The sequence below is a fragment of the Tamandua tetradactyla genome, chromosome 7, assembly GCF_023851605.1.
Source record: "Tamandua tetradactyla isolate mTamTet1 chromosome 7, mTamTet1.pri, whole genome shotgun sequence".
Taxonomy (NCBI): domain Eukaryota; kingdom Metazoa; phylum Chordata; class Mammalia; order Pilosa; family Myrmecophagidae; genus Tamandua; species Tamandua tetradactyla.
Genome location: NC_135333.1, coordinates 162,233,804 through 162,256,221, shown reverse-complemented (window position 1 = coordinate 162,256,221; position 22,418 = coordinate 162,233,804).

Here is a 22,418-nt window from a genome sequence, read left to right as displayed (position 1 = left end):
AATTTTCCTCTAGATTATGTTTGTTTGTTTTTAGCCACCTAATTATCTATTTCATATTGTAACCAAAATCTATGAAATAAAATATTTTTCTGAATCCCATTTTTATCTAACCTATAACAATCACTGTCCTAACCATTTTTTAAAAGTATACCAAACACATAAAAAAAAATCAAAGCACTATTAAGAGAACACCATTAAATGTATTGCTTACACACACACACATATATACAATACAAAAGTGAGCAGTATAGACAAAATTAGCATCAGAAAACAATAGGATACAAGGCAAAAAGCATCAAGAACATTTTGTTGCAATTTCTGAAGAAGTTATAATAGATGTGAGCATTTATGTGCAAAAAAAATTTTGTGTGTGTGAGTGTGTGCATGCATTTAAGGTAAGTTAATGGAAACTTTTGGGATTTTGTACCAACTCGATTCATTAATGTTAACGTATTTGTTTATTTATTTATTTATTTTTGTTAACATTTATTTTTATCTTGAATATGTTTTTCCTCTTCGCCTGCTGTGCTGATTTACAAGGATTATGCATCCTAGAAAAACCATATTTTAATCCTGATCCAATCTTGTGGGAGCAATGTTTCTTTTAATTTTTATTCAACAATGTAGGTTAGAATCTTTTGATTAATAATAATTATATTACCAAAAATACTTTGTCATCCATTATTCTTCATCTCTAGGCTTGCAGGATCACTTCATATTTAACCCTGGGGGAGATTCATGAAAAAGAAGCCTGGAGAGAAATCTAGCAGATGCCGCCATGTTTGCCATGTACCGTTCCAGTTGAGAGAAAAACCCTGAACATCATCGGCCTTCTTGAACCAAGGTATCTTTCTCTGAATGCCTTAGATTGGACATTTCTGTAGACTTGCTTTAATTTGGGTATTTTCACAATTTAGAACTGTAGACTTGCAACTTAATAAATTCCTCTTCTTACAGGCTATTTTGTTTCTAGTATATCGTATTTGGGTACCTAGCAAACTAGAACACCTTCCAAATATTGAACCATACAATTAAAAAACAAAAGTGTTCCAACTGTTATTTTGAATGTAATTCTCCAACTACTGATCTTTTTTTTACTGTAGTAATATATATACAACTCCTTCTTCCCATTTGAACCATTTTCAAGTACAGTTCAGCTGTATTAATTACATTCACAGTCATCTGTCAACATTCATTACCCGAACTTTTTGTCACCTCAAACAGAAACTCTGTACCCATTAAACAATAACTTCCCATTTCTCTCACCCCTGGCCCCTGGTAACCTGAAATCTACCATCTGTCTCTTATCAATTTGTTTATTACACAAATTTCATATCAGCGAGCTCATACGTATCTGTCTTTTTGTGTCTTGCTTATTTCAGTCAACATGGTGTCTTCTAGATTCATCCACATTGTAGTATGTATCAGCAGATGTTAATATTTGTAAGGGGTTATATTTCTCTTAATGTTACTTGGAAGTGATGACATAAATAGGAAGTTCCCCTTGAGTTATCATGTAGATTTTCCTCCCTCAACAAAGAAAACACTTTTCTAAAGACAGAGAGGAAAGAAAGAGAGAGAGAGAGAGAGAGAGAGAGAGAGAGAGAGACTCTTCCCTCTTCCACCAAGAACACTTTTTACAAAATAATAATTTAGCTCCTAAAAATAAGTATATTATCAAAATACCTTATCATCTATTATTCTTCACTCATGTTTCCATTGGCTGGCAAGATATTTCAGATTTAACATTTTCACAAAGGAACATTTATATGTATTATATAAACCACTTTAAATTTTCAGATTATTCTATTTTTTTATAAATTAAAAAAAAAATTCCAAGAAAGAAACACAAACATTCTTAATATATGAGCATTCCATTCTACATATATATCAGTAATTCACAATATCATCACGTAGTTGCATATTCATCATCATGATTATTTCTTAGAACATTTGCATCAATTCAGAAAAAGAAAGAAAAGACAATAGAAAAATAAAATGAAAACAGAAAAAGAAATTATACATACCATACCCCTTACCCCTCCCTTTCATTGATCACTAGCATTTCAAACTAAATTTATTTTAACATTTGTTCCCTCTACTATTTATTTTTATTCCATATGTTCTACTTGTCTGTTGACAAGGTAGATAAAAGGAGCATCAGACACAAGGTTTTCACAATCACCAGTCACGTTGTGAAAGTTATATCATTATACAATCATTTCAAGAAACATGGCTACTGGAACACAGCTCTACATTTTCAGGCAGTTCCCTCTAGCCTCTCCATTACATCTTGGATAACAAGGTGATATCTACTTAATGTGTAAGAATAACCTCCAGGATAATCTCTCGACTCTGTTTTGAATCTCTCAGCTGTTGACAGTTTGTCTCATTTTACTCTTCCCCCTTTTGGTGAAGAAGTTCTTCTCAATACCTTGATGCTGGGTCTCAGCTTATTCTAGGTTTTTTCTCAATCTCTTGATGCTGAGTCAGCTTGTTCTAGGAATTCTGTCCCATGTTGCTAGGAAGGTCCAGACCCCTGGGAGTCATGTCGCATGTAGACAGGGGGAGGGTGGTAAGTTCGCTGGTTGTGTTGGCTGGAGAGAGAGGCCACATCTGAGCAACAAAAGAGGTTCTCTTGGGGGTGACTCTTAGGCCTAATTTTAAGTAGGCTTGACCTATCCCCTGTGGGGTTAAGTTTCATATGAACAAACCCCAAGACTGGGGGCTCAGCCTATAGCTTTGTTTGTCCACACTGCTTGTGAGAATATCAAGAATTCAACTTGGGGAGGTTGAATTTTCTCCCGTTCTCACCATTCCCTGAGGGGAACTTTGCAGATACTTTCCCACTCATTGATCAAATCACCTGGGATTCATTGGGGCATCACTCTGAACAAACCAACATAATCTCGTGTCCTATCTAAGGTTCCATGTACTTATGGTGTTCTACTAAGCTATCTACGTAAGTTATATTAGGAAATGCACTAGTCAAAATATGAATTTTGTACCAAATAAACATTTTTTGCTTTAGTCTCACACATAAGTTGAAATTTTTAAATATTAATTACCATCTATTTTCAGCACCCTGCAGTAATGACATTCCTTTGTTCTTCCTCATGCAAAAGCATTTTTTAAATTTTACATTTAGTCACTATCATTATACACTCTAGGCATTACTAGATTATGCCATCTCAATCTTTATTGTCTATCTTTCTTTCTGATTTCATTTATGCCCCAGCCCTCCTCCCTCTATCATTCTCACATTCAGCTTCATTCAGTGTTCTGACATAATTGTATTACAGTTAGGTAGTATTGTGATGTCCATTTCTGAGTTTTTATATTCAGTTCTGTTGTACCGTCTGTATCCCTTCAGCTCCAATTACCCAATATCTTACCCTATTTCTATCTCCTGATGGTCACTGTTACCAACAAAACTCTCCAAGTTTATTCACTAATGTCAGTTCATATCAGTGAGACCATACAGTATTTGTCCTTTTGTTTCTGACTAATCTCACTCAGCATAATGTCCTTACGGTCCATCCATGTTGTTGCATACTTCATAACTTTATTCTGTCTTACAGCTGAATAATATTCCATCATATGTATATGCCACAGTTTGTTTAGCCACCCGTCTGTTGATGGACATTTTGGCTGTTTCCATCTCTTGGTAATTGTAAATAATGCTGCTATAAACATTTGTGTGCAAATGTCCATTTGTGTCTTTGCCCTCATGTCCTTTGAGTAGAGACAGCATATAGCTGGGTCCTGTTTTTTAATCCATTCTGCCAGTGTATGTCTTTTTTTTTTTTTTTTTGGACTGCTGTAGCTCGCTGAGGGTCAGCAACAAGTGCCAATGCCCACCAAGCCACAACAGACCCAGTCTATGTCTTTTGATTGGGGAGTTTAATCCATTAACATTTAGTGTTATTACTGTATGGGTAGTACTTTCTTCTACCATTTGCCTTTGGATTTTATATGTCATATCTAATTTTCCTTCTTTTTACCTTTACTCATAGTCTTCCTTTCTACACTCTTCTCCACACCTCTTCTGTCTTTTCATATCTGTCTCTAGTGCTCCCTTTAGTATTTCTTGCAGAGCTGGTCTCTTGGTCACAAATTCTCTCCGTGATTTTTTTGTCTGAAATGTTTTAATTTCTCCCTCATTTTTGAAGGACAATTTTGCTGGATATAGAATTTTTGGTTGGCAGTTTTTCTCTTTTAATAATTTAAATATATCATCCCACTGTCTTCTTGCCTCCATGGTTTTTCCTGAGAAATCTATGCATAGTCTTATTGGGCTTCCCTTGTATGTGATGGATTGCTTTTCTCTTGCTGCTTTTTATTCTCTCTTTCTTTTTGAACTCCAACATTCTGATTAGTAAATGTCTTGAAGTATGTCTATTTGGATCTATTCCCTTTGGGGTATGCTGCACTTCTTGGATCTGTAATTTTAAGTCTTTCATAAGAGTTGGGAAATCTTCAGTGATAATTTCTTCCATTAGTTTTTCTCCTCTTTTTCTCTTCTCTTCTCCTTCTGGGACACCCACAACACGTATATTTGTGTGCTTCATATTGTCATTCAATTCCCTGAATCTCTGACTATATTTTACCATTTTTTCCCTTTAGTTTCAGTTTCTTGTCAGATTTCAGATGTTCCATCCTCCAGTTCACTAATCCTATGTTCTGCCTCTTGAAATCTACCATTGTAGGTTTCCATTGTTTTTTTCATCTCTTCTCCCGTGTCTTTCATTCCCGTAAGTTCTGTGATTTGTTTTTTCAGACTTTTGATTTCTTCTTTTTGTTCATTCCTTGCCTTCTTTATATCCTCCCTCAATTCATTGATTTGGTTTTTGATGAGGTTTTCCATGTCTGTTCGAACATTCTGAATTAATTGTTTCAGCTCCTGTATCTCATTTGAATTGTTGGTTTGTTCCTTTGACTGGGCCATATCTTCAATTTTCCTAGTGTGATTTGTTATTTTTTGCTGGTGTCTAGGCATTCAATTACCTTAATTAGTTTATTCTGGAGATTGCTTTCACTTCTTTTACTTAGGGTTTTCTTGCTGGATGAATATATTGTCTATCTGTTCTTTGACATTCAGTTCAGCTTTTTCTGGACCTCTAGCTTAGGTTTTGTTTAATAGAGGAGAATTTTTCAGTTCTAGTTTTCTTATTTCTTGCCCTGCTTGTATGGTGCCTTCTCTCCCCTCACCCTTAGGAGGGTCTACTTAGGTATTATAGACCCCAGCTGCATTTTCCCAGACCAAACTGGCCTCCTATGAGGAGGAAAGAATCTCCTGCATCAGTTTTCCCTGAGGGTGAGACCCAGCAGGTTGAAAGACTTTCCTGTGAAGTCCCTGGGCTCTGCAAGAAATACTAAAGGGAGCACTGGAGACAGATACTAAAAGACAGGACAGAGAGGTGTGGAAAGAATGTAGAAATGAAGACCATCTGTAAAGGTCATGTGGCCTAAAGTGTTTTGAGTCTGTTAACCAAGGTCTCTTCTTTTCTGGATAGAAACTGTCAACTTCTGGCTTTGGGGACTTTCATTTCCCATTTTGTGGGACAATTATGCCAATCCCCTTAGAGGTATGACAATTTAATAGAGGAGGCAGTGAAGTCAACAAGTCCTAAAGGGTTGAGTATAAAATGTAGGTATGCGCAGATTGTGTAAGTTAGTCTTGGATGGTGGTGAGACTTGGAGATGAGTTGGAATTAGACAAGCAAAGGAAGGATGGGTGAGGGGAACATTCCAAGCATAGGGAATGGCATGTTTAATGGAACAGACTGTGATAAAGTCAGAAAATTGCACTAATTCAGTATGCCTGAACTGCAAAGAAAGTATTGGCAAGAGAAGAAGATGGAGGGGTCCCCAGGGGCAAGATCATGTAAAGGCCTTGTAAACCCTAGCAAGGAGTTTGGTTTTCAATCCTCAGTACAATGGGGGAAGCAGCGAGGAATTTTAAGTAGGAGAGTAATGATCAGATAAGTGCTTTAAAAAGATCACTCTGACTATAATGTAGGGAATGAATTGGAGGGAGTCAAGACAAGCTAGGAACCCAATTTAGAATGGAGGGGTTCTAAAAAATTGGGTGAGGCAAAGTAGAATTTATAGCATGGACGACTGGATCATTAATTGAATGTGTAATGAAAAGTGAACAATCAAGAATGACATTCAGCTTTCTGGCTTGGGCATGGTGATGGCAGTAACTGATCTAGGAACCCAGGAGCTCATGGGGATGGAGGGAAGGTTGGGTAGGAGAGGGGGATGATAAGTTCAATTTATAGTTAGACAATTGGAATTGATCTGGAGGATTCTGTGGGATATCTAAGTGGAGCTGTTCAGTAGACTGTTGGATGTTTGGGTTTCACATTCAGAAGAGACATCTGGACTGGATATTTGGGGGTCATTAGCAAATGAATAATGTGCAATTGAAACCACAGGGGAGGCTAGTAACCCATAGGCAATGTATGGGGGTGGATAACCTGAAGGTATAAGCTTGAATGCAGTTCTACTTAGCTAAAATGTAAAAAAATCAACAAATAGCAATACCACTTCCTCTTCTGTGTGCAGTTTGGCAAAGTCCTTCCAATGTTGAGCAGTTCTAGTGTATGACTGGAAGCTCAATGAGGGGAGTACTATGTATTTTGTTCCCCATTTTATTATTGCACTGTAAACATTGTTGCCTGGCTTATGCTAGCCAGCTGGCTTGCTGCTACTCTTAATTGTATACAGCTGAGGAAATTATAGGATCATAGAATAGATTTGACTTTGGGGATTTTGCCTGCACAACATATGATATAGTATGGGGTGAAGAACTGAGAGAAAGACACCTAAAGCTCTCCACTCTAGTGGGCACCACAACTATGGGAATGTCCAGTAAAGCTGGACTAGTAGATGTGGGTGTTTGAGCACAGTAATAATATTTACCTCTTTAATAATTATTTAGGAAGGGAGGGGTAGAGATAAATTTTATATTTCTAAAAATTGTACATCTCTTTCTTTTGCTCAAAATAATGAACAGACCAAATTTATTTATTGCATGTGATCTTTCAAACAAGACAATTTCTTGGAAAGCATAATAAACTATACAGACATTACATAATAAAACACTTCATTTGTTTTTGTTAAACTGCTTTATGCCAGCCTCAGAAGTCATACAGTGTCACTTCTACCATCTTCTATTCACTAAAGCAAGTAGCTAAGGCTAGACCACATTAGAGGAGAGGAGAATTAGAGTCTTTTTGGACGGAGTTGGTGGTGTCAAATAACTTGAAGATATGTTTTAAAACTACCACTGACAGAAAAAATGGAGGCTATATGTTTTGGAGGAGTTGCTCCAATGTACTTACTATTAACAACCAATCTGAAATTCCTCCCTTCCTCCCTCCCTCCCTCCCTCCTTCCTTCTCTCACTTCTCCACCCCCACTCCCTCCCTTCTTTTTTCTTTCAATTCATTTACAGATTTTGACTGCATAGTGTGCCATAGTTGACAGCTATTAAACTCCAAATATAATACATATATTGCCAGTTGAAAAGAGTTTTAAAACATTGACTATTATCCTTATATTTCCCTACAGTGTGGGAAATGGAAAGAATTACAGCTTTGTAGCCATGGCTAAATTTCAAATTTCTCTGATCTTCAGTGAACTCATCTATGATATTTACCACAGTTGTAGACAGCATATGAAAAGTATCTAGTACAGGGCCAGGTGCTTTGCTCTTAATAGCTTACAATTAGCCTTGATGATCCTATAGAATCTTGTTCATCTTCTAACATTTCTCTAGAGGGAGTACAGCTTAACTCCTATTTAATAGGAGATTTTAAGGGTCCTGAGAAATCCAGAGGACTTGCATCTGGTGTTAGTACAGACCATATTCCTGAATCCAGTGTTCTTCTTAACCGTATTTTATTGCATTCCCTTTCAGGAGCATTGGGATTAACTCCTGCCAAATATTTTCTTTCAGAACTTTGGAGAACCTTTTACAGAACAATTTTACTTAAGTAGGTGAGACCCCCAAGAGTCCATAATTCTTAGTTTGCAGATTTGAATAAGTGGGAAAAGGTAGAGATTATTATCAATTTGTGTAAGACTTGATTTATAAATTATGATTCCTTTTACGGTAATAAATTACCAGTGAAAATAGTAATTGATCCACTCTTCACCCTTCTCCACCCTACCCTGAGCCTCTAGAGGCTGAACTTGATTCACCAACTGCAATCCCAGGCTCCCTTGCCCTTTGCCTTCTGGTTAGGTTTAGCCAACTGGAAGCACCTTCAGGAAATCCAGAGAGTGGGAATAGGGGGAGGTTATGGGTATATTCCCTTGGTACCCTCCCTTTCATTTTTGTTTGCATGGGCAGTCGCAGGAAATACACCCCAGGTCTCTGGCATGACAGGCAAGAAGCCTGCCTGCTGAGCCACTGCGGCCCACCCCCTCCCTTTCATTTTTAAGTGGTTTCTGAGTAGCCCTCTACTGAAGGTCCTGCTGCCCTCTCCTATACTCTCTTTGGATTCTCTTAACTACTCCCTCTTCTTGTTCCTTCAGATACTAACTCAGCTATAGACATTCTAACTGCTGCTGTTGCTAACCTAAAAGTGCTTTACCATTTCTCAGTGGTTTCCCTAAACCCATGCTACACCTATTTAAATAGTGCCCTCCTTTAAAAAAATCTCTTTGCCTTATTGTTTGCCCTTTAGGCCCTTGACTTGTACATTCCCCTGTTTTAAACAAAATCTTCCTCTGAGCTCCATTATATAAGTCAAATAAAAGTTAAGCTACTCCAGCTGATGCAAGGGAGAATAAAGCAGGGCCTCAAATACTTGGTTTTCCTCATTCTCAGTGGCAGCTCTGAGGAAGCTAGGGCTTGGAGGAACACACTTTGAAAACCATTGGAGTAAGAAAACCTAATGCTGGAATGACATATGTACACAAAACTCTTTAAATTATGTCACCTGTTACACAAACACATTCAGAAGCATGTGAAAATACAGCTTGAGATATTTGTCACATTTCTAGAATTCATCCTTACCACCTTTTACTCTATGTTCTACATTTTGTTGGCTGTTCAGCTAGGGCATCCATAGGCTGGTCTGGAGTAGAAGACTGACAAGAATAATGACTTCAGTTGGATTAAAGATTCATTTCATGTTGATTCATTACTGAACCATCAAACAGGCAATGGAAAGAATGTTTATAAGGTCAAAGACACAAGGGCTTTGTACTAGTTTACCATTGTTTTCCTAGTTCTCCAAATTTGTAGGTCTTAGAAAACTCATGGGGAATGAGAAGTCTATCAGGTCTAAAAGTTCCAAAACATGAACTTCCTGCCCATGATTAGAGGAATCATATCAGCACTCAATTGTTCACTATGTATCACAGTTGGGATTTCTGTTGTGCTATCTCAATGTATTTTCACCATCTATTTTGTACTCCATCAACTTGAGGTTTAAGTATAATAGACTTGACCATAGCCTGTCATAATTTAGAGCACTATTGTTAATAGGTATAAATAAAAATAATCATTATCTTTGAGTTTTCCCTAACCCTGACTTCAAAGAAATTCAATGGAGCCCTGTTACTTGTCTTGAGGTTGCTCAAGTCAACTTGAGTTTGGAGGAAACTGCAGGCAGCTATAGAAGAACTCATGCATTTCTCTGCTCCCTTAAAGTCTTCCTCTTTGCCTTCCTTTCCACCTTACACTCAAGGGCTGAAACAAGCACAGATTGATACTAGGTGTCGATTAATTAGTTCAGTGATGCTAATGTAATTAGTTAAAAGTGAAAAATTTAGTTATTATTATTTTTTAAAACAAGCTACTTGCCAATATCTGGTGTGCTGATTTGAAAGTATCATAGACCCCTGAAAATCCATGTTATTTTAAATTTTTTTATTGTTAAAAGCAATGTTTTAAGCCTGACCCAATCTTGTGGGAGAAGCCATTTTTAAATTCTGATTCAATACTGTAGGTTGGAAAATTTTTGATTATCTCTATGGAGGTGTGGTACACCCGATTATGGGTGTGACTTTTTTTTAAGAGTGTGACCTTTTGATTAATGATAATGTGACTCTGCCTATTCCAGGTGGGCCATGATTAGTTTATTAGAGTCTTTAAAAGGGACAATATTTTGGAGAAACCTCAGAATTGACAGAAGCCCCAGAGCTGAGAAAGAGCCAACCAAAACTTCAGAGGAGAGCTGCATGGATATCTACATTTGGAGAACAGACACAGATGTCTGGAATGCTTGGAACCTAGCAGACATTGCCATGAGATGTTAAGCAGCCAGAACCTGGAGCGAGACAAGGGAAGCCAAGAAATGAAAGTCAGCCCCAGAGAAGCAAAATGAGGAACCCCACAATAATAGAGACTGAAAGCAACAGAGCCCAGGAGGAAGGGGCCAGCAGATGCCAGCCATGTGACTTCCCAGCTGACAGAGGTGTTCTAGACCCATCAGTCTTCCTTGAATTATGGTATCTTTACCTGGATGCCTTAGTTTGGACATTTTTATAGGCATAGAACTGTAAACTTATAACTTATTAAACTCCCTTTTTAAAAGCTGTTCCAAAAAAAAAAAAACTGTTCCATTTCTGACATATTGCATTTTGACAGCTTGCAAACTCATATAGCTTGTTATGCCTTAAATGTATCCCTTAGAATCCATAAACTCTTTTGACTCTATTTATACAGAGCCATCATCTGGCCTTTTGTTATTTTGTCATGATTTTTCATGGTTTTGTTTATAATTGCATATGAATTATTTGGTTTTCAAACATGACATTAATAAGAAAAATGCTTCAATATTGTTCTAATATAGAAGGTAAGTGTGATGTTAATTTTTTGCGTCAATTTGCTAGGTTATAACATCCAGTTGTGTGGTAGTCTGAAGCTGTTAGTACCCAAGAAAAGCCCATATTCCTTTTTTTTTTTTATTGGCACGGGCAGGCTCTGGGAATCAAACCTACACCTCTGGCATGGCAGGTGGGAATTCTGCCACTGAGCCACCATTGCACCGTCCAAGACCATATTCTTTTAATCTACTCCTGTGGGTGCAGACCTGTTGTTGGTTTGACCTTTTGCTTAGGTTATTTCAATTGAAATGTGAACCACCCCTTTGAAGGTGAGTCTTAATCCTTGACTTTATGAGAGGATTAAAGACAGAAAAAGTCCACAAGCATTCAGAGAGAAAATCCCCAGGGAAGTTGAGAGAGGACCCACGGTGGAAGTCACTGGAACCAGAGGTTGAAAGCAATAAAATCCAGGAGCAAAGGATGAGCAGATGCTGGCCAAGTGCCTTCCCATATGTTAGAGGTGTCCTGGGTGCCAACAGCCTGCCTTTAGAATCAAGGTATTATCCTGTTGATGGCTAAGTATCATGCCCTAACAACTGTAAATTGTAAGTTAATAAATCCCCATTGCTAAAGCCAGTCCATCTCTGATACACTGCATTCCACCAGCTTTAGCAAACTGAAACAAGTTTTTGGTCAAACACTTGTCTGGATATTGCTATGAAGGCCTTTTGTAGATGTGGTTAGCATCTATACTTAGTTGGATTTAAGTAAAGGAGATTTAAAAAATATTTTAATATTTTTATTGAGAAATATTCACACACGTACAGTCCAGCAACAGTATACAATCAATGGCTTATATTATCACATAGTTGTGTATTCATCATAATCATTTTTAAAATATTTGAATCACTCCAGAAAAAGAAAAAAGAAGAAACTCATACATCTTATACCCCTTAAACCTTCCTGTCATTGACCACCAGTATTTCAATCTACCCAATTTTTTTTACCCTTTACCCCTCTATTATTTATTTACTTTTTATCTTTATTTTTAAATTCATCTGTCTATACCCTGGATAAAAGGAGCATCAGACACAAAGTTTTCACAATCGCATGGACACATTGTAAAAGATATATAGTTATACAATCATCTTCAAGAATTAAGGCTACTGGAACATAGCTCAACAGTTTCAGACAAGTAAAGGAGATTACCCTTAATAACATAGGTGGGCCTCATTCAATCAGTTCAAGGTTTAAAAGCAAATAACTGAGGTTTCCATAGGAAGAAAAAAATTCTGCTTCAATACCACACCTTCTGCTCCTCTCTGATTTCCCTGCTGACTGGTCTTCCCTATGGATTTAGGCTTAAGACTGCAACATCACTCTAACCACCAGGATTTCTAGTTTGTTGGCTTGTCCTACATATTTCAGATTTGCCAGCTCCCACAGTCACATGAGCACATTCCTTAACACATAAATTTCTTTATATGTTTTATGCACACACACATACACACACACACACACACACACACACATATCCTGTTGGTTCTCTTTCTCTGGAGAACCCTGACTAGAAAAGTAGGGTAGAAGGTTGTTTCCCTCAAATATGGAGACATTTTGAAGAGTCAAGGAAAGTATATATATTATATCAAAAGAAAAAACATGATTACCAGATAAGATTAAAAGATTGTTAGATTTGGACTGTATTGCACAAATAGGAAGATATTAGCTTGAGGAACCCTGGCAGGCAACTGCTATAGGAATAATAATATACATTTTATTTATTTACTCAAAGAAATATTTATTTTATGCTTACTATGGGTTGAACACTGTTTTAACTGTTGAAGGATATAATAATGAATGAGAAACAAGGTCCTTGCTTTCAGGGAACTTACATTCTTCTGGGGAAAACATAAATAGCTGAACAAGAGAAATCCAAAATGGCAGCTGTGGTGGTTTGGAGCTATGTACCTGGAAAAACATGCTTTTAAAGTTAGTTCATTTGTATGGGTATGAACCCATCATAAGTTAGACTTTTTGATAAAGTAACTTCAGTTAAGATGTGGCCTACCTCAATCAGGATGGGTCATAATGATATTATTAGAGTCTTTTTTAAGTGGAATGAAATTTGGAAAGCAAGTCCATGTGGAAGCAAATAGCTGAAACTCAGCGGAACTTAGAAAAGAATGGAGAGTCCAGGACAGGCTGTCATGTGCATTGCTGTGCTGGTTTGAAAGGATGTATGTCCCCTAGAAAAGCCATGTTTTAATCTAAATCCCATTTTGTAAAGGCAGAATAATCCCTATTTAATACTGTATGTTTGAAACTGTAATTAGATCATTTCCTTGGAAATGTATCCCAATCAAGAGTGGTTGTTAAACTGGATTAGGGGAGATGCGTCTCCACCCATTTGGGTGGGTCTTGATTAGTTTATGAAGTCTTATAAAAGAGGAAACTGAAAGGTTTTGGAGGTGTAAGAGAGAAAAGGCAGACAAAGAAACCTTAGAGTGAGGAGGTTTATTTCTGTGCTCCCAGGCAGAGCTCTCAGAACCCAAGGTAGTAGCTGGTGAGTCCACACCTGGGTTTTGGTGCATGTGTGGTTTTTAAGCAAGGAGGTCAGGTGACATTTGGCAGGGGTCTTATAGCAACGGTTCATCTCCTTGTTCTGGGAACTGCTTCTACATGCATCTGGAAGGGGCGGCATCTTTTGCACAGCTTGAATCACGGTGACCTTCCCTGTTCTCCCGACCTAACATTCCAGCCTTTTTGTGATAATAGGGCACCAAGTTCTTTTTGGCTACTTCCTGCTGTATTGGCACAGCATGGGATTATAGGCTGGTACCATTATAGTCAGGAGAGGGGACAGGTTGGCTATAGGAATCTGGCGAGTAAGGTAGGCGGTGATGATGCAGGAGCATTTGGTTGATTGCCACCCATGACAGTTCCTTTATGCATCCTTGAAGTAAGTTGAGGAGATAGGGAGCTAGGAGAAAGAAAAGACAGATTCGGATAACTGGTCCTAGTAGCAGGAGGAGCCATTTTGCCAGGGGAGAATAAAACCAGCTCAGGGCAGAGTTGGTTCCCTGTTTTCTATGGTAGAGATCTTCTTTCAGTTTGTTCAGGGTTTGAATATTTTGTTCTACCAGACCCAACTTGTTGATGTAATAGCAACATTCTTCTTGGAGGAATATGCATGTTCCTTCTTTTTCAGCTGTCAGCAGGTCCAAGGCCCGTCAGTTTTGAAGGGTTACTTGGGCCAGTGAGGTAAGGTGATGTTGCAGAGAAGACAGGGATTCTGAGGTTGAGTCCAAGGCCACCTGTAGTTGAGTCTCGAAGTTTTGAGAGGTTAAAATACCATGTCCCAGTGCCCCTCCCACTGTGGCTGAAGCTGTGACTGAGGCAGCCAGGCTGATGACCACCAGAATAGGAAGGAAGGCCACCCTTTTGGAGCAGGGGTGGGGGTGGGCAACAGCCAAGTTAGCTTGGATTCACCATAGAGAGTTAATTGGGGAACTACGGTCACCAGGAAGCATGGTCCTGGGGTAGTGAGGTTGAGGCATTTGGTAAGGGTCCCGTTACATCAGAAATATTGTCCTTTAGGGGTGTGGGTGGAGTTGTGGATGATAAAGTTAGTTTGGCATTTTCTATGGAGCTCCGTTTGGCCCACAGTTGTGTGAGTAAGGTAGCAGATGCTTAGTGGGTATGGAAGGTTGTTGGGCTCTGGTTCCCATAGGGGATGTTTTTCAGGGTGGTATGGCAGGAATCAGGGTTTTGATTGTGTACATGGGTATGATTTATAGGGATGGCTGCCAATAGGGGCCTTCCCAACGAAGCACAAAGGAAACAGTGGGCTAAGTTGGGATGTATTTGTGTTTGGTTGAGGAATCGTAAGGTATGTTGGAGGATTTGGATCCGTGTTAGAGGGGCTGTTGGGGCAGAGAGTTGGGCAAGGTGGCTGGAGAGGCTCTGCTCTGCTTGTAAAATGTTGATAGACACCTGGGTATGAGTATTATTAATGAGGATATACTCGTGATGTATCTCAATGGTACTTATGGGGTACTGGGACCAGCCGCTGTGGTACAGTTTGCCTTGAACCCCTGTCACCCATCTAGTGTCCAGGGATCTGCAATATTTATGTAAAATTGTTTGGAGCTGATGTAGAAGAGTCCTGCCCCATCGTCAGCATTATGTATTCTACATGACCAATAGGGGCATCCCCCATATATGTTGTTATAATTGTCCTGGTTATAGTAATTTTTAGTCTGATCATATGGAAAGCAGGCATATGGCCCCCGATTGCTAACGACCGATTTAGGAGTTATGGGGATGGTTAAAGACTGGCTACAGCCTGTGAGAGTGTATTTTCCTGTACCAATTACATGTTCGATCCATTTGTTGTCTTGGTTGTACGTTTCCCGGATTTTGAATCTCCATATGTGGGAAATGCCCTCAATGGGAGTTAGGAGGGTGAATAGTGCGAGTGAGGCAGATGCGGGTGGGCCCCAGAGGGTCACAGGTGTATGGGTTTTCATTCTGTTTGTATAGTTTGACCCATGACAGGTGGTGCCAAGAAGGGTTGCCCAGAAGCTTTACTGCTGTAGGAGTGGTGAGAATCACTGTGTGTGGGCCAGTCCACTGTGGTTGGAGTGGTTCGGGCTGGAGCTATTTAAGAAGTATTTCGTCTCCAGGTTGGAGACTGTGGGGAGGATCAGTGGGATCAGTTTCCCTGGATTGTGGCAGGAATCGTGTGTTTCCGTAGCAAATGCCTGATTAAGGAGAGATAAGGTAAGTAAGAGCCCAGGGGAGAAGGCTACACCAGCAGATGGGGATTGAGTAGGAATGGGCGGCCATACATGAGCTCAAAAGGACCTAAGAAAGTAGGTGCCCATGGAGCAGTGCATAGTCAGGCAAGGGTCAGAGGACGGAGGTTGACCCAGGACTGTCATAGTTCAATGGCTAATTTGGTTAACTGCATCTTGATAAGACTGTTAGCTCGTTCCACCTTACCTGAGGATTAGAGTCTGTATGGAATATGTAGTTCCCAGTCTATTCCCAAGGCAGACGAGGCCTGCTGGACCACCTGAGAAATAAAGGCTGGGACATTACTGGACTGGATGGAGGTAGGTAGTCTGAAGTGGGGAATGATTTGTTTTAGGAGGGTATCAGCCACCTCGGCAGCAGTTTCCCGTGTAGTAGGGAAAGCCTCTATCCAGCCTGTTATGGTGTCAATTATAGTTAGTAGGTATCAGAATGTTTTGTGAGTGGGCATGTGAGTGAAATAGATTTGCCAGTTCAGCCCTGGAAGGTGGCCTTTTAGTTGATGGGTTGGGAAAGTGGGGCGCAACCCTCCTTGTGGGTTTGTCACCTGGCAAGTGGGACAGGAGGAGTAGACCGACGTTACGAGGTGAGTCAGGGATGGGTAATGGAATAAGGGCTGGAGGAACCATGTGAGGGCCCTGGGTCTGATGTTAAATGACGAATGTACCTGAGAAAGAATGTTGGGGGCCTGTTTGGTAGGGAGAGCAACCTTATTATAGAAAAATCCAGCCCTCTGGTGTAGTAGAGCTTCCCTGTGCAAGGAGGTTTTCACGTTCTCTGGAAGAATAGGTGGGTTGGAGGGAGGGGAGAGTAAAGAAAAGAATTGGTGGTGGAAGGTTTAAAGGTGAGGGTTCTCTGGTCAGTTCTCGTGCAACAGCATTGGCCCAGTTATTTCCATGGGTGACTTCGGATTTATCTGTTTGGTGTCCTTTGCAATGGATGATGGCCACCTGTGATGGTAATTGAACTGCCTGAAGCAGGTATTGGATAAGTTTAGCGTTAATTACAGGTGAATCCTTGGTGGTAAGAAACCCTCGTTCCCTCCAGATGGCTGAGTGGCAGTGTGCAACCAGAAAAGCATATTTGGAGTCCGTGCAAATGTTGGCGATTTATTTTTGGCTAGGTGTAAGGCTCTGGTAAGAGCAATTAGCTCAGCCTTTTGGGATGTGTTTCCCTCTGGGACCCGTACCACCTCAAGTATTTCAGTGGAAGAAACTATAGCTTATGAGGCCCTGTACCTTCCCCATTGGTCTATTATTGAGCTGCCACCAACAAAGAGGGTGAGGTCTGCCTTTGAGAGTGGTGTGTCTGACAGGCCCTGGCATGGGGAGGCGAGCTCGTCCATAATTTCGGCGCAAAGGTGAGTGGGCTGTGGAGAGGAGTTTGATAGGGGACCATGGGGGAGAAGAGTAGCAGGGTTTGAGGCAGGTGAGACAGAGAGTGTGACATCTGAGTTTTCTAGGAAGAGCAAGTGAAACTCCTGGAGGTAGGAAGGAGTGAGCCGAGAGAGAGATTTATGGGATAGGAGGTCTTGTAAATGGTGGGGTGACAGGACTTGGACAGGCCTACCCAGACTAAGTTTAAGGGCTTCACGAGTTAGGGTGGTGGCTGCAGCCAGTGCTCGGAGGCAAGGAGGCTACCCACGGGTGGTGGGGTCCATTTGTTTAGAGAGGTAGGCCACTGGAGTATAAGTTGGTCCCAGAGGTTGTGTTAAGACTCCCACCGCTATCCCTTGTTTTTCATCAGTGAAAAGGAAGAAGGGTTTGTCAGGATTTGGAAGAGCGAGTGGGGGTGACCAAAGTAAGGCATCACAAAGAACTGAAAAAGCCTTGGCTATAGTAGAGGGGTCATCTAGGGGTCCCATGGGTGTTGCCTTGGCTGCTGCATAAAAAGGCTTTGCCAAGAGGACAAAGCTGGGGACCCAGTGTTGGAAGAACCCCATAAAACCTAGGAAGGATAAAATCTGTTCAGCATTTTCTGGAGGTTGGAGTTCTTGGAGGGCTTTCTGTCTGTCTACCATCAGATGTCAGGAAGTCGGAGTGAGGCAGAGCCCCAGGTAGGTGACAGTTGAGGAAGAGAGTTGAGCTTTGGCCAGGGAGACCCAGTATCCTTTATTAGCCAAAAAATTTAACAGGGTGGCAGTAGCCTCTGTGGAAGCTTCCTCAGAGGGGCTGCAAATTAATAGGTCATCCACATATTGGAGAATGACACTGGGAGTTAGATTGCACCCTGTTAGGTCCCTGGCTAGGGCTTGGCCAAAAATATGGGGGCTGTCGCAAAATCCCTGAGGTAATACCATCCATGTAAGTTGTTGGGCAGCAGAAGAGTCCGGGTCTTCTCAAGTAAAGGCAAACAAATTGTATCAGGCAGGATCTAGAGGGATAATAAAGAAGGCATCTTTTAGGTCCAGGACAGAATAATGAGTGGTGTGAGAAGAGATGTGTGAGAGAAGAGTATAGAGGTTGGGTACTACTGGGTGGATGGGGATGACAGCCTCATTGATTAGTTGGAGGTCCTGGACCAGATGATAAGAACCATCAGGTTTTTTGACAGGCAAAATAGGGGTGTTATATGGTGAGTTAGTGGGTATGAGGAGTCCCTTCCCCTTGAGCTGGTTAATGATGGGTTGGAGTTCCTTCTGATGGGTAACTCAGAACTGGCCGAGATGGGAATGAGGAGGGGTCCTTCAGTTGGATTAGAACCGGTTTATGATGGGAAGCTATTAGGGGAGTTGAGGTATCCCATACTTCCAGGTTCACTAGGTGAGGCAGTAGGGGAGGTGAGGGAAGGGTGGAACCCTGGGTGGAGGTGGAGGCCACACATAAGGGTAATAGTAAATTTGTTTGAGGTCTTTGTATCCAGTGAAGTGAGGCCCCCAAATTGCTAAGAAAATCCCGCCCCATTAGTGGGCCAGGGCAGGAAGGCATTACTAAGAAAGAGTGTGTAATGGGGTAGCCTTCTATTAAACATGTAAGTGGTCCAGTAGTTAAGGGGTGCGAAGGATGGCCATCTATGCCCATAGCCATGACCTAGGAAGGAAGGAGTTGACCTGAGTAATAGGGGAGGATGGAGAAGGTAGCCCCCATGTCCACCAAAAAGGATGTGGACTTACCTGCTACCTTGATTGTTACCCTGGGCTCGATGAGGGTGATCAGGGTCACTGAGCTCAGGCATCGTTAGTCATCGGTTGCCTGGCCCAGGACTGCCAGCGGTGGGTCAGGGGTTGGAAGGGTGGCCCTTCCACGGCCAGGTGCCGAGGGGCAGTCACTTTTCCAATGTCCCTTTTTTTTACAGAGAGGGCACGGTCCCTTGGGGAGTCGAAGACTGGGGCACTGTGGGACCAGTGTCCATCGAGGCCACATTTGAAGCATTTTCCTGGCAGTGGATTAGTCATAGCCAGCCTCTTGTCAGTTGAAGTGGGCCGCAGGACCACAATCAGGGATTGGGTTTGTAGGTTCGCCCTTTGGCATCCTGGGACTCCTTTTCTGCCCTCTCCAACTCACCATGAGTATTAAAAATTTTAAAGGCCATGTTTACCAGGTCACGAATAGGGGCCTGAGGATCGTCCTTGATTCTCCTAAGTTTGCGCCTTATATCTGGAGCCGACTGGGATATAAAATGTGTGGCTAAGATGGTTTTACCAGTCTCCGAGTCAGGGTCAAGGTGGGTATATTGGGAGAAGGCTTCTGTAAGCCGGTTCAGAAAAGCAGCAGGATTTTCCTCAGGACCCTGAGTAATTTCTCTCAGCTTATGAAAGTTTACGACTTTATGGGAAGCCCTCTGCATGCCAGCTATGAGGCACGTAAGCATTTTGTCTCACCTAGTCTGTCCGTTTTTCCCTGCTGGAGTGTCAACCTGATATTCCCACCCTGGCTCTTGATCTGGTACCGCCTTGGCCCCTACCGGCATGGTGTGGTCGGTTATATGCACCTGATTAGCAAGAGCCCTGGCTGCAATGTGGTCCATCTCATCTGTAGTCAGGGAAGAAGAGCAGATCACATGAATGTCATGCCAGGTAATGTCGTAGGCGTTAGCCAGATATTGGAATTCCTTAGTATAGGTGGTTGGATCATTGGAGAAGGAGCCCAACCATTTCTCAATCTGAGAGAGATCAGCCAGGGAGAAGGGAGTGTGTACTCGAATTAACCCTTCAGGTCCTGCAACTTCCCTGAGGGGGCAGAGTAAAGCACTCTTTCAGCGGGAATGGGAGCTTATAGGTGAGGAAGGCAAGGCTGTCGGGGACGGTGAAGGACCAGGTAGTGGCAGAGGAGCCAGTGAAGGGGCAGGAGGGCAAGGTGGCGGTTGGAGAGCCACTGGAGCAGAAGGAGGAAGTGAAGGACAAGATGGTGGCTGGAGAGCCGCTGGAGGGAGAGGAGGGTAGAGTGGAGGAGAAGAGGATAGTGTCCCTAAATATGGTGGAGGCCCTGGTCATCTAAAGGAAGAGGAATCGAGGGGGTCAGAAAAGGAGGAAACTCCATTGGGCTGTTTGTCCAGGAGTGTGGGCTTAGGGGTCTCTTAGGCTAGAAGAACCTGGGCTATAGAGCAGGAAGTGCAGAGAGAGGGGCAGGAGCGCAGAAGAAAAAAAGCCTGGACATAAGGAATGTCGGCCCATTTGTTGTTCCTCTGGCAAAAATTGAGGAGTTCTGTAAGGATATTAAAATAGTCCCATCCTCAGGCCAATGAGAATCATTGTCTAATCGATATTGGGGTCAAGCCTTATTACAAAAGTAAATGAGGCATTTTAGCTTGATGTCTGGAAGTAAATCCAGTGTAGATAGGTTAGTCAGGAGACAACCCAGAGGAGTAGAAGGTTTGGCTTTCGAGGATTTGTTGCCCATACTGGTGGGTCTCAAAGGTCCTGGACCTGAGAATCGGGAGGGAAGCAAGAAGTGGGGTGTCCCCATGACTTTTTGAGTCCCGGGAAAGGGTGTGAGGTTTGTGGGTGTCCCTGCTCACCTCAGCCCTTGGAAGAGAACCTGACGTGAATTCATGATTTTAGAGGGTAATTTATGGATAGGCTCTCTCGGAACGGTGAGACCTGACAGCAGGGCTAGGAGGGAAGGGACTTACCCAATCTGTGATGCGGGCCGAGAGATCCCCTGTCGCTGGATATGCGGAGGAAAGAGGAGAGAGGAGGCTGGGTCACCCTTGGCCGGGCGGGCGGCACCCATGCTTTCCTCCCGGGTTTAAGCACCAGATGAAGGCATAAGAGAGAAAAGACAGACAAAGAAACCTTAGAGTGAGGAGGTTTATTTCTGCACTCCTGGGTGGAGCTCACAGAACTCAAGGTAGGTGCTGGTGAGTCCGTGCCTGGGTTTTGGCACACGCGTGGTTTTTAAGCAAGGGGGTCAGGTGACGTTTGGCAAGGGTCTTATCGCAACGGATCATCTCCTTGCTCCGGGAACTGCTTCTGCTTGTGTCCGGAAGGGGCAGCACCTTTTGCAAAGCTCGAGTCACGGTGACCATCCCTGTTCTCCTGACCTAACAGAAACATTTTGGAGAATAGGAGCGTCAGAGAGTGCAAAGGAGAACAACATAGCCACAAGAAGCAGAGTCCACCAGCCAGCGACCTTTGGAGATGAAGAAAGAAAATGTCTCCCGGGGAGCTTCATGAAACAGGAAGCCAGAAGAAGCTAGCAAATGACGCCGTGTTCACCATGTACCCTTCCAGATGAGAGAGGAACCCTGACCGTGTTCACCATGTGCCCTTCCAGCCGAGAGATAAACTGTGACTGTGTTTGCCATGTGCCTTCTCACTAGAGAGAAACCCTGAACTTCATCGGCCTTCTTGAACCAAGGTATCTTTCCCTGGATGCCTTTGATTGAACTTTTCTATAGACTTGTTGTAATTGGGACATTTTTTTGGCCTTAGAACTGTAAACTAGCAACTTATTAAATTCCCCTTTTTAAAAACCATTCCATTTCTGGTATATTGCATTCAGCAGCTAGCAAACTAGAACAATTGCTATGTGACAGAGGAGCTAAGGACCAAAGATCACTGGCAGGCAGCCCTAGAAAGCCAGGCTTTGGGAAGAAAGCATTGCCTTGATGAAACCTTGATTTGGACTTTTTCCTAGCTTCATACTTTGGGCAAGTAAATTCCCACTGTTTATGCCTACCCATTGCATGGTATTTGCTTGAGTAGCCAAGGAAATTTAAACCGTTTTCTCTGCTATGCTGAGAATCAAAATGGGTGATGTGATCAAGTTGGAGGTCATACTAGATGAGATGATATTGGAAAATCCTCCGAGATGTCCTTTGAGATGTAAACTGAATGTTAGAAGTTAACCACTAGATCTCAGGAAAAGCATTTCCTAAGCAGGGGACAGTTGGTGCAAAGGCAGGAATAAGTTTGGTGCAAGTGGGAAATAAAAGTCCATGTGGCTGGGGCACAGTGACCCAAAGGGAGAGTGGTATAAGGGGAGATCAGAGAAGAGGGCAGTGCCAGATAGGGCAGGCTACCTCGTTTATGTACATGTATCTTATTACATTGCTATGGATTTATTACGTGTATGGGAGGCTATGATCAAGGAAAAGAGTTGAGTCTAGGGCAAATAGATGACGTGTAGGTGGTGTGTGATAGACAAAACAAGAGGTCCTAGGACAGAGTGTGCAGGCACTTTAAATCTTAAATATGCAGTGGAGAAGTCATCAGAGTTTGAGGAGTTGTCATTGAGGAGAATAACCAGAAAGTGCTGTGCAAGCAAGCCAAGAGAATAAAATAATTTAAGGAGAGACTGATCAACTGTTTTAAATGTAGCTGGGAGTCAACAGAAATCAAAACAATGGCGTTATCACTGGATGTGGCATTT